The sequence below is a fragment of the Lichenostomus cassidix genome, chromosome Z, assembly GCF_008360975.1.
Source record: "Lichenostomus cassidix isolate B80296 chromosome Z, HeHo_3.0, whole genome shotgun sequence".
Classification (NCBI taxonomy): Eukaryota; Metazoa; Chordata; class Aves; order Passeriformes; family Meliphagidae; genus Lichenostomus; species Lichenostomus cassidix.
Window position 1 is genome coordinate 12,144,501 of NC_139511.1, and position 13,274 is coordinate 12,157,774.

Here is a 13,274-nt window from a genome sequence, read left to right on the forward strand (position 1 = left end):
TTTTCTACTTTTCTGTGTGGTTACCTGGAGTTTGTCTGATGTCAACACTCCCTTGCGTGGAAATGTAGCTGGACTTGCCACTAAATGCACCAACTCTTAATTCCACTCCATTAATTTAGGGAAAGAAGCAAAGCTGTCAGGATTGGTATCCACTGAAATTCTCAGCTGCTTCATGCTTCTCTGATATAATCACTGAACTCTGACCTGGCTTCGAAGAAGTGATGCTAGAGATACCTTGTATTCCACCATTGCCACCACTTAAATGCAGGTTTAAGTGCTCTTGCCAGAACTGTTGTGATACACGGAAATAAATTCACAGCTCCCAAAGCCATTTAATCTATAAACAGTGATGAACGTACTATGGTCATATATTGTGTGACTCCAAATTATTTTAGAAACCTTATTGAAAATGAAGTAGGGCTTCATTTTAAGTTTTCTATTGCTATAGGATGGTGCTGCTTAGACTTTTGGACTTTAGCCATCACCATAATACCCAGATCTCCTGAAAGACTTCAAAATAGCAATTTAAAATAATTTAATATGTTTACCAACAATCCAACCAGAGAGATGTGTTTAAGCAACATGAGCTGTTTATTTTATTAGAAGATTGGGAAAAACATACACATTAATTTCATCAAAAGTTGAGTTTATTGGTGGAAAAAGTGTTCTGAGTAGACAGAAGAACATGACATGAGAAATGATCGGGGGGCTGTGTTACACACACAAAACTAATCTCAAAACTCCGTATTTAATCCTTGTTTCAAGCAATATCAACAAAGATTTTGTGCAAAGGGTCTACAGGATTTCTAAAAGACCAAACTCTATAAGATGAATGGAAAATAGCAATAAAAATACAGAAGAGTTGAAAGTGGTTTAAGGATTTTTTATTGAAATTTACTTTTTTTTATATACTGCTGAGCATGAGAAACAGGGAGAAAGCAAAATATTTTGAAAAAAACCAGTAATTTAATAGGGAAGATGAAGACAGATATTTTTCTAAGAAATTTTGAAAGAATGAAATATACATAACCACATTTCATAGAAACAAGCTGGTTTTTAAGATATAATTTAAAAATATTACAAAATAGGAAAATTGTATTTTAGGTACTGATCATTGCTTTTCCCTGTTGATTTCCATTGCAAAATCATGACTGTCTATAAATGTCCTGTTTCTGAAGTATATATGTTTACATGAAAAAATGTCCTTAACTCATCTGTCTGTTAGGGTCTGTGGTGGTAAAAGCAGGCAACAGAGTAGAAATCTAATAGAATAATAGAGCATTTCCAGTGTATAGTGCAATAGGTAAATGGTGAAAAGGACCAAGTAGAAGACACAGAGAGTCAGAGTTTTACATTCTGGTGGTACCTTCTCTCAAGGATTTTTCTTATGCCACGTGCTGTCCAAATGCAGAATTGTCCCTGTCCCCAAAACAGTGCAAACTGCACATCTCACTATACAGTTTTCCCACAATTATTGCCTTCTGAATATTCCACAATGCAGATAAAGACCAAGTTTTCTTTTTGTTGCTAACAAATGTTTTTTCCAAGGCATCCAGAAATCTAGATGCATTTCTCAGTAGTTAGTAATCCACCTTAAATGCTTTTATGGAATGCAGGTAAAATAATTCATCAGCAAAACAAAATAAAACAAACAAAAATTCACCCAGTTGCCATTAACTCTTTATTTGTTAATAACGTAACAAAATATACGTAATAAATAATGTAATGAAATAAGATAAATAACGTAAACTACTTCCCTCCAGACAAGTCAAACAAAATAATCCATTGCTAAAGTGTTACCTTCTCCATCCACTTTTCTACTTCAGGTATTAAGAGAAGCTAAGGAAAAAGAATTTGGTTTAAGATGTGGAAAACATTATCTAATGACTATGGTAATCACATTTTTTTAATATGTAGTCACTTATATCTATAAGTGTTAATAACTTATAAAAAAAGGTGCACAGAAGAGGCTGGAAATAAACTATGTTTTCATTATTTTTTTTTTTTTAGAGAGGAGAATTCAGAATTCAAAACTCTGACCCTAGTGCCATCCATTCAATTCTCCAGGTAATTTTTTATTTAGAAATTAATTTAATTCAAATATATTTCAGAATAGGAAGTGTTTGTATGAATTTTTATTGTAGCTTTTGCAGATCTAGCAGCCTCTTTCACTGCAATTGTAGAATGTTATGCAATTTTCAGCACAGATCAACTACATCAATTTGGATACTTCGAATATCTGTAGCAGGAGCTCAGGTCTGCAGACAACACACCTCATAGCCCTAGAGGGCTATTTCTCTCTGAAGATGCTCCATGGAGCAGGGATACCTCAGTACTTGAGGAACCTTCTTAATGATATATCTGTTACAGACAGCTGAAAGTTCAGAGAGATAACTATGGTTATCCCCAAGTCTGGTTAAAATTGAATTCTTGGAATTGCTTTGAGACTATTCTGGCTTCTTAACACAGGACGAGTCCTTCCTGACTGCCCAACACTGTACATCACACCCATCAATCCAACAGGAAAAGGAGGCAAGAAGAACATTCCTCTAATCCAGAGACTGAAAGAAAAATCAGGACCTGCTCTCTCTTGATCTTCCATTATTTCACACCATGCTGATAGTCCTGGGATTTACTTTTTCCAACTTTTCATTAACGTCTAGGAGGATTTCAATGGAAAATGTTCTGTCTGCCTATCTTACACAGCTGTAATGTGGGTTTATACCACATTTAGCATCTTGTGCTTTTTTGCTTTAGGAGGGAAAGAAAATAAAATGCATGGCCCCAAACTGGATGACTTTCTGAGTAGCTTTACACAGCTCCAGTGAAGAACAGAGAACAGGCAGACAGTACACGATTTGTCTTGGAATTATCTAACTTGTTTCACTTAGACAGCAGAATGTATTTCTTCTTTATAGAATGTCCCACTGCACTTTTAGTAAAAATCCTTGAAAACAGAATTGAGCCAAAACTTTTTATTTTCATGCCAGGAGCCACAAGCTTTGTGTGATTTTCATCTGAAGTGAAAAATCAACACAGCTGTGTATCAGAAAACCTCAGTGAGCTCAGCCTAGCCTCCTCGCTCATTACAAAACATAGAACCAGCTAAGACCCAATTGGTTTTAAGTTTAATTCTGTGGCAAATTGACAATAATTTTTACTTTCTAACACCTGTGTCTTTAAAATAACAGTTCCCATCCTCACACAGTGCATACTTGCAAACATCATTTGTACTATGGCTATGGAAAGTAAGCATTTACTTCCCAGCAATTGTTAGAATGCCATTACAGGTTGTATCTAAATTTATACATTGCATAAAGAGTAATTATGTTCATATAAAGTAATGATGATGATGATGATGATGATGATGAAGAAGATGATGGCGATAAGATCAAGGAACAGGTGTGTGAAAATAAGTGCCTACTCTAATTTTAACATAAAATGAGCAAATGGGAGCTCTATGACTTTTAGGGGATAATTTTGTTAACTCAGTATACATAATTCTTTACATTTCATTCTACATTTGAAGATATAGTATATCACAATCAAATGTTCTTCACAATATTGATACTACAGCAGTACTGATGTCATCACTTTATAGGTAACTGAGAAACACATTAGATGTATTCTCAAATGCAAAAGCAAGGGAACATTTAAAATTTGGTGGGTCTCATCAAGCCTTGAATGCACTCACTTTGTCTGTTCTCAATAGAGTCTACTGCAGCACAGCAGACTTGAATGTTTTAATACTTAAAGAGGGCTTAAAAGAAAGGTGTGGACAGACTTTTTGGTGGGGTCTGTAGTGATAGGTTGGGGAAATGGTTTTAAGCTAGAAAAAGATACATTTTGGACTAGACATAATGAAGACATTGTTTTTATGATGGGGGTGGTGACGCCCTGGCACAGATTGCCCAGAGAGCTGCTAGGTGTCCCATCCCTGGGAACATTCAAGGTCAGTTTAGGTGGGGCTTTGAGCAACCTGATCAATTTGGAGATGTACCTGCTCATTTCAGGGAAGTTGGACTAGATGATCTTTAAAGGTTCCTTCCAAAACATTCCACGGTCTGCAGCCCCTTGGGCTTTGTCACCTTATCATGAAAGCTTTAAGAAAGCATTGTCTGGACAGGACAGGGTGTGGACATGACACATAAAACAGTGGAGTCAGAGGTATCTCTCACAAGTTCTTTGCTGTGTTGTCTTTGGTAATTCAATGGGAGAACAGGAAACACAGGTGTATGTCACAGTTTTACCTCTCTGAGCTTTATTCCTTCCTGCAGCCATTCAGGACCTTACCGAACCACCCAATGCCCCAGGGTGGGAGACACCCTCAGCCCAAAGAATCTGTACTCTGCGTAAAGTAGTTCAGATTCGTTGGGCAGGGAAGGGAGTGGCTGCAGGATGGGCAATAGATGAGGAAGAAGGAAGAGCCCAGACAGTGAAGTTGGGTCAGAGGTGAGGTGAAACCTCAGCTGCTGTGACTCCTTCACCTAAATGTGAGAGAAGAGTCAGGAGGAGATGGAGTACCATAAGGGCCTCTCCATATGACATGTAGGAATACAATTCAAATTGTTTGGTGCCAGTTCTTCTAGGCATAGGTGAAGGTCAAAAATATACGCTGGGACCCAAAACCACTTTGGAGATATGGTTTACTGCATCCCAGTGTATGTCAGAGCAAGAGATAGTACCTGTTGTTTCAGTAAAGACTCAAAGGAATTTGTAGATAATGGCAAGATTGGGCTCCTGGACAGCGTGTGTTGACTTTATTGTCCTCTGTCCTTTGTCACAAGCCTTCCTCAACATTTTGGCTCTATAATATGCAGGAAGAGCAGTTTCTTCATCCAGGCTATGATGGATAGACCTAGTTGGAAGGAGCTAAAACAGTTATAATATATTATAAAATAATTTAACATTTTTAAGGAGAAAAAATAAAGGATTTTTTTCCTCTAACCTTAATGGATTTGTTGATATTAAATCACATTAAGTCACTGTTATTTTCTTGGATTTGGCATGTTCTTCTAGATGTGGATTCTGATCTGTTCTGGCCTCCTGCCAAATGTGCATCATCAGCTCTAAATTCCATCTTCCCTGTAAAAAATGAAGTGAAACAATTATATTTAAGAGCATTGTATAGAAAAAACATAGCTGTAACTTACTCCTATGTGCAGATATAGAGCAAAACCACAGCTTTAAATAAACATATAATGTGAGGTGTTTGACCAGACCATGTATAAATAATATTTTCATATATATTTCACACATAAGGGACATAAAGACACTTCAGGGATGTCATTAGACTTCAACAAATTTATATACATTTCATATTTTATTAAATATTTATTTTCAGACTAATGCAAATAACATCTTCGTGTCATGTAACTATGAAGCCTTGTGTCAGAGGGAGGTAAATCAAGAAAAACTCCACTGAACTTAGACCAAATCACACCTCTAAGAACAGGTGTGTGCTTGCATGATTATATACACCAACATCATTAATTACTTCACTCAGTTTCTTCTAGGGGCAATGTTGGGTCTCACAGTCCCCAGGTGATATATTAACTCTTCAGAAGTTAATCAGCAAGTTATTCTGCAAGATTTATAATTCAATGTACTTTAGACTTACTATTGTAAAGTAGTTTGACTTGGGCTAGTATTCAGAACACATTCAAAAAACATACAAATAAAACAATTAGAGCTTTAAAGCTGGCTACTTGGTGAAAGTATACGTACTAATTAAACCTATTAAGAACACATGGAATCTCAAAAGAGGGCCAGGTCAACATAATTTTTCTCATGAGAATATAATAAATAGGTCACACAGTGAAACAATATCAATACTAATTGTTTAATCTGTTCTGCAACTGCACTGGAAATATCAGGAGTCTGCTAATTTTAAAACTAGCTTGGTGAAAAATTATCTAAGACAGTTTTAGCTACGTATTTTTAGGCATCTAAATTCAAACACTTAGTCATATCACTTTTAAGTAATACAGTTAATACATTCAAATTAACTAAAAACTCCGATATCCTAATTGTCTGAGTCACATCCTTATCTGTTTGTACCAGATGGTTCAGCAAAACCATTAGACAAATTAAAAACATAAGAAAGCACTTTGAAATTTTTCCTGTGTCCGTCCCTACAAAATGTAATCTTGTACATATATAACAAAAAATCTGTTGAAAAAAGGAAAAAATTGTTTATGAATTTAAAAATTGCTTTTCTTGAAATTCTATGTATTACATGATCAAAATGAGAATATGAACAGAGAACTGTAAGAAAAAGATGAATGTAAATTAAAATCGCACATAATTTACACTTAAGAGTTTGAAAAAGGAAAAATAGCATTCTGAACTTAAACAGAGATATTTTTAGTCCTTATAGAACTTCTTGAAAGACTGAAATCTAACTTTTGGTTTTTTGTTTGTGGGGGTTTTTGGTGTTTTTTTTAATTTATTTGTTTGGGGGTTTTTTGTTTGGTTGTTTTTTGTTTTTGTTTCTTTGTTTGGTTTTTTAAAAATTTTGATGTGGTTTGAATTTTTAAATATGTAACTTACTTAAATATCCTGCGTTATTGAAAACAGCTCACTGACTCCATCTAGCAGATTCAGTTACATCATTCCACAAAAAAACATAAGCTGAAAAATCACTGTTTTACATTTTTTCTTGTTAATTTGAGATTATATACTTGTTCTAGATCTGCAACTGCATAATGGCAAATATTAAGCTAAGTGTTAATATTCTTTGATATTTTCTTGTCATGTAAGTGTTACAGATATACAAAACCCAGCTAAATTAAATTCTAGACACTGGTAAAAATATTTGTTCTGTTCCCTTGCCTTTTGAATATATAACATTAGCTGACACATTTTGAAACTCTATCCAATGGGATGTTATCACACAAAATCTTATGCACCATTTAGCACATTTTTTTTATTAACTGTATTTTTCAGTGAGTAACAAATGCTCACACTGAACCTTGTCATTAGGATGTGTCTGGGTAAAACTTTCATAAATTGCCCTAACGTTGGTAAGAGTGAGAAATTCCAATATTTACTATTTCCATGCTTTGTAATTGTCAAATCACTATCAGGAACACAAATACTGACTTCCTTGATCCTTTCAGTAACAAGCAATAATATTGATTGGAATAGGCAGATCCATCAAGTAAATGTATGGCTCAGAGGCTGGTATAATTAGAAAAATTTGTGGTTTTTTACTTTGAGAGGATCTACTCAGCCTCTGGTCCACTGACATCTGACAGGATGCACTTATCTCTGAGGGGAAAAGGAGCTCTAGCACAGGAGATATAAAGGCTCAAGGATGGAGCTTTAAACTAGCTTGGAAGGGGGAAAGGTACAAAACCATGCTTGACAGCGATAAGCAATGGGATGGTGCGCCAAAACTTGAGGAAACGAGCACTAATGGGATCCTTCAACCTGCTTTAGGAGGCACTGGCTACAGTGTGCCACAGCATGGTGAACAAACAAGAGGAGCTCAAGGCTTTCTCTGAATCCCAGAGATTTGACATCATTGGCATAAGTGAAACCTGATGGGATGAGTCCCGTGGCTGGAGTGCCCTGTTGGACAGTTCCAGGCTTTTCAGGAGGGATCGGCAGGGCAGAAGAGGCTGGGGGTGGCACTGTATATAGTAGAAAGGATAGAAGAGTTGAGCGCCTCTGGGCTGAGGTTTTCTCGCTCTGGGAAAGCAGCAGGACCCTGAAAAACCTCACCAAACGAGGTCCCTGCCGGGGACTCCCACGCTGAGGTGGTGGAGCGGAGCCGGGAAACACGGCACCCTCACCCGGGCTAACTCCCCAACGGAGGATAGTAGGAGGCTTGGCGAATAGAAAAGATGCAGACGCTGAGCTTTAGAGATCCAGGGTTTGTTGGGGTGCAGCGGGGTCAGAGCGGGGTGCGTAGAGTCGGGAAGGGTCGGCGGGGAAACCGGGCTTCCCTGGGTCCTAGAGCTCAGAGCGCCCAGAACGGAAGCAACACGGGGTTAAAAGGGAAGGGAGGATGGGAGGGGTTTTGAGAGGATAGCCAACCACGACGCAGGGGATACAGAATTCACAGTGGAACTGGGGAATAGGGGTGCAAGGGGGGCAGGCACAGAACTTTAAAAATCAATAATAAAACCTCGGGAAAAGGAACATTCTGGCTTTTAACTCAATATGGGATGAACAGGAGGAGAGCTCCAGAGACCAATGGTTCTGATTCCTGACCCATATTCATGAGGCTAGCCTCAAGGTATGTTGGGGGAACAATTTTCTGTCACCCTGACCTGAAGGTTTCTTCAGACGAGGGGCGTTTGTCGGTTAGTTCAGTCTCTAGGCTCATCTGAGTTAACCTCCCTGCTACATCTCCCCGTTTTCTCTTTACAAAAGGAGAATTAAAAACTACCAGCACTGACATCATCAAGATTGCATTAAACAGGACCCATAAAACCAATTTTAAAATTGAACCTGCTCACCGAGAGTCCCCAACCCTCAAAGATGTTGCTGAGCCAGTCCTTAGTTTGTGTTTGCAGCTTGTTGATGCTGTTCTGGATCTCACTGATTTTTGAAGCCATGCTTTGCCCATGGGTAGAGAAGTTAAAACAATACATTCCTTCAAACTCCTCGCACCCATGTCCCTGGACCAAGAGGAGGTAGTCGATGCCTGCTCTGTTTCGCAGGGTTGCATGTTTTAGGGTCTCTTCATCTCTGAGGAGCTGGCTTAGGGCCGTAGAAGAGAGCTGGTTGTGTTCACCAAGCCAGCACTCTATTTTGTTAATGTCACCCAGCTTTTTCATGGGGGCAACCCAAGGTACCAGAATGGAGGCAGCAATCTGTTTTGATTTTGGCCAGGTCATAATTGTGCTGTCACATTTTTCATCCACATTAGCAATTTCTCTTTTAGGGTGGGACAATTGAATCGAATTTTTCCAATTTAACAGCTGCGCTTTATCTGAGGTAAAAGTTACCAGCTTACCAAGGGTGCATGGCCCTCCCCAGATACGAGCTGGGATTCCTTCCCAGGCCTGGTTTCTGCAGATGAGGAAAATCCCTTTTGGGAGTTTCTTGAGAGGACTTGAGTATCGAGACTTCCCAGGGGCAGTGAAATCACACCAGGAGGCTGAAAGGTATGCTTCCTCCGTGGTGTTTACCCACAGGAAGGGCATAACTTCCAGTTCATCATCCTCCTTAGCACCTTTTTTGACTTCTGGATAGTAATGTGGGAAGCTCCAAAAATTTAGGCAGAAAACAGCTCGAGTGGACCCAAGCAGATCCAATTCCTGGGGCTCACTGTGTGTCCCGGGAAGTTTCTCAACCCAGTCATCCCAAGTGGAAAGGGGGTTGGGGTATGTCACACAATGGTTACAGGATCTCAGCCATTACTCTCTGGAGGTCTTAGATGTTGTGCCAGCAGAACCAGGGGCAGCCTAAGTAGGCCATTTAGGTCGCAGTAGCAAGACAAATGTAAGTTGTGCAGACAGGATAAGAGCAAGTTATGCTGACAGGGCAGGAGCCCAAGGACAGACCTTGGGGCTTTTGGGGAAAGTACCGCAGAAAGTGGCGGTGGGAACTTGTAGTTGAAAAGAATGCGAAGTATCCTGAAATAGCAACAGTGGAATGCGAATTGTATCTTTTGTATTTAGCCAATGAAATAGTGCCTAAGCAATTGTAATATATAAACCACGCTCGCTGTAAAATAAATGGAAGCTTGCTTATCACTCATATTGAGTTGGTGGTCTCGCTTCCCCTCGTTGCAGGGGTACGTGTGTAGCTTCCTACAAAAGAAATTTCTCCCTTTTGCAAGGGAATCCCAATGAGACAGGTGCTCATCAGATCCCCCGCTCAGCCCATGGCAAGGCAAAGCCTGTCTTGGCCCAGAGTCTTTGCTAGCATGGTCCACACATTAATCTTTGGCTGTGGGACCAACCAGCTTTGGACTCTGGTGAAGGCAGCAGCCAAGACACTTGCAAACACAAGCAGGTTATCAGGGCTCATTATGGTTGGGTCTCTCTATGAGGTGGACGATGTCTGGGGGTCGAGCAGCTGAAGAAGGCCTGCAACAATAACAAAATAAACACATGAGTTGGGTGAAATTCTCTGTTTTATCCCCACAGCTGGTTCTCTCCTGGGGGTACACAGGTATTACACAGGTAGGTGGTTTAGGGACAGGACAGAGTTACAGGGGCTGATCTGCTTGGGAGAGGGGCAGTCTGGGAACCACAGCTGATGGACATGTGATTCTGGGGGAATCTCTGATTCTTTATTTAGCTTTTTCTTTCTGCTGCTTTTCCACCCCAGGGTGAGCAGGATGGGTCAGTCCAGGACGATGTCTTTTTTCGCGAAGAATGCTCTCTTGTCCTGTGGGTCAGGGGCGTAGGATTTGACCCATTTTGAGGGGATCCAATGGGGGCCTGCAGGGGTTGACACGCATGCATGGCCTCTTCCCCACGTCACCAGTGGGAAAGGGCCTTGGATCTGTTGGGACTCGGGGTCTTTTATCATTACTGGTGGCTGTTCCTTCAGCTTTACCCTGGTGTCATTGGCAAAGTGTCAGAACACAGGAGGAAGCGGCTCTGATAAAAAACTGTTAAGAAAGTTAATGGTGAATAGTGCTTTGCACAGCCTCACTTGAGGGGAGTTAATTTCAGTACCCCCCCTCTGCTGTTCGAGGACTGATTTGAGAGTCTGGTGGGCTCTCTCCACGTTTGATTGTCTTGTTGGTGAGTGAGGAATGCCCATGGTGCGGCTCACTTCCCATTTTTCAGTAAAGTTTGTAAACTGTCATGAGGTGTATGCTGGTCCATTGTCTGTTTTGATCTCCTTAGGAACTCCAAGGGTGGAGAAGACTCTCATGAGGTGGTTGATTGTGGCGGCTACTTCTGAAGTCATAACCAGAAGTGCTTTAAATGCCACAGGAAAGTTCTTTCAGTGGGGAGAAGGGCTGTCTTGAGCTACACAGGAGATGAATTTGGGCTTCTGGAAGTCGACTCAGGTGAGAGAACGAGATGAGGTCTCTTCAGCTTTATTTGGGGTTACATCGGGGATAGGAGAGTTTGGAGAGACATCTGAAGAGCCCAGAACAAAGGCTCTATAACAGGTTATAAGGGTACATAACTAGGCGGGTTTACAAGTTTTCAGAACAAATAGAAAAGTGAATACAAGTAATTTACAGTCTAAATTTACCAATGTCTAACCATGAGATATGCATGCGTCGAGTGGTTGGAGAGAGATAACGGTCCATACTATTTGTAATACTTTTCTGGGAGGTTGCTGGGATAATCCATCTCTTCTTCACTTTCTTCTGGCACTTCTCCCATTGCATCTCAATCCTCCACATTCTCAAGGGCACTGAGTTCTATCTCAGCTGCTTGGGCCGTAACAGTTGATGACATCTGTGGTCTTTTCCCCTGTGTGTGTGGTGGCATGCATTGCCCCTGAGAAAGTGTCAATGGATACATACACATATTTGGATCTCCCAAATTCTGCAAATGGACGTGGGTTATGTCTATTTGCCAAATCTGACAGCTCTGTAATCCTCTTGGATTTACCCCTGGGTAGTATGATGGGAGCTGGTTTTTGCAACAGGAAGAGCAGGTTGAAATGATGGCTTTGGCCTGCTCTCTGGTCAGCCTGAACGTTCACACCAAGGCTGAAGCATTTTGGTGGTACAGCTGGTGACTTAGCTTTGCTTGGGCAAAGCATAGCTTCAAAAATCAGTGAGATCCAGAATAGCATCGACAAGCTGCAAACTAAGGACTGGCTCAGCAACATCTTTGAGGGTTGGGGACTCTCAGGGTGGGCAGGTTCAATTTTAAAATCGGTTTTATGGGTCCCATTTAGTGTAATTTTGATGATTTCAGTTCTGGTAGTTTTTAATTCTCCTTTTGTAAAGAGAAAATGGGGAGATGTAGCAGTGAGGTTAACTCAGATGAGCCTAGAGACTGAACTAACCGACAAACGCCCCTGGTCTGAAGAAACCTTCAGGTCAGGGTGACAGAAAATTGTTCCCCCAACATACCTTGAGGCTAGCCTCATGGCTTAGTAAACTAACAGACCAGTTACACATTCATCAAATTTGCTGAATACATGTATATATGTTAATTATTTCCAAGGACTTGTTTGGATATGGTTCCAGATATTCTGATGAATCTTTTGTCCTTGAGAGTATCTCAAGTATGTCATCAAGTCATAATGTACTTCTCTAATTGTCTTGGTTTGGGAGACAGGTGTCTGCCAAGGAAGGCAGGAACCTCCCTTGGGATAGAGAATATGATTCCCCTTCCCTCTGAATTATTATACCTTTGAAATCAAGGGATTTTCAGGCAAAGATGTGGGAAAAGGAATAACAGCTCTTTACTAGTGTTTATAACAAGGCAAACAAGCAAAAACAACGGTAGCAGCAACAAACAAAACCAGAAACCCAGTAACAACCTTCTCTCGGCTGTCAGAGCACCTTCCCCTTTGGTGCAGTTACAGTCACAGCCGGCAGGGGCACTGTTGGCTCTCAGCTGGGCAGGGAGGGTGCGATGATTCCCCCGCGGCTGCAGGTGGCGCTGTGGGGTGAGTTCAGTCGTGCTCCCTGTCACGTAGTAATGGCGGGAAGGCTGAGATGGCTGCAGCAGGAACCTCAGACCAACAAGCTGTAACGGCAAGGCTGGCTCACCCAGGATAGCAAGCAAGACATAGTAGGAACTCGGCAGCCCTAGCAGGAGTCATGGTGTGTCCTGGCAGGCCTGGGGCGGGGCGGGGGGTTGGGTTACAGTGTAGCAAAAACCAGGATCAGTAGCAGAAAACCAGCAAGGGTTAAGCAGGGAATCTCTCCCCTAGGTAGCTCACCGGCAGTGGCTGGTCCCTGGATCAGGCTGTGCAGAGGCAGGACAGTCCCCGGCAGGAGATGGGGTACTCCCAGTGCCAGGTCTCGGCACGGCAAGCATGGGCTCTGGGCTCCCAAACAGCAAAGAGGTAGAGAGACAAGCAAAAAAGCCCAGTCACAGTGTCGAAGGAAAAGAAACAAAAAGAAACAGGCAAAACCCATGAAACAACAGTATCTCTGCCAGAAAGACGATGCTGCCTGGCCAGCGGAATCGCTCAACAGGCAGGAAAGGGAGGAGCTGCCCCTTGCCCCCCGCCCCACTCTCACTGGAAATCTCGGGCTGTCTCCCAGCTACCAACTGCCGGGATACTCCCAGAGACCGGGCGAGGGGGTGAGGGGGGCCGGGAGGGGGGCAGCAGTGACCATCCCAGACATGAAAGAAAAGGAAAGAAAACCACAGAGATAGGAT

General features: G+C 41.4%; 3 long non-coding RNA genes across 3 annotated transcripts in view; 2 read left to right on the plus strand and 1 right to left on the minus strand.

The window, feature by feature from the left end:
• Window positions 1-2,577, plus strand: LOC146424390 (uncharacterized). The gene is made up of 3 exons (XR_014847015.1): window positions 1-237; window positions 2,018-2,067; window positions 2,470-2,577. It is a non-coding gene; the product is annotated as an uncharacterized LOC146424390 (long non-coding RNA).
• The window catches only part of LOC146424391 (uncharacterized), a 16,277-nt gene continuing 4,734 nt past the window's right edge, over window positions 1,732-13,274 (minus strand). Inside the window, exons 2-3 of the long non-coding RNA XR_014847012.1 lie at window positions 4,949-5,085; window positions 1,732-4,858 (exon numbers count right to left, since the gene is read on the minus strand). This is a non-coding gene — a long non-coding RNA (uncharacterized LOC146424391). The remainder of the gene's footprint in view (window positions 4,859-4,948; window positions 5,086-13,274) is intronic.
• The window catches only part of LOC146424392 (uncharacterized), a 17,460-nt gene continuing 16,789 nt past the window's right edge, over window positions 12,604-13,274 (plus strand). Inside the window, exon 1 of the long non-coding RNA XR_014847013.1 lies at window positions 12,604-12,703. This is a non-coding gene — a long non-coding RNA (uncharacterized LOC146424392). The remainder of the gene's footprint in view (window positions 12,704-13,274) is intronic.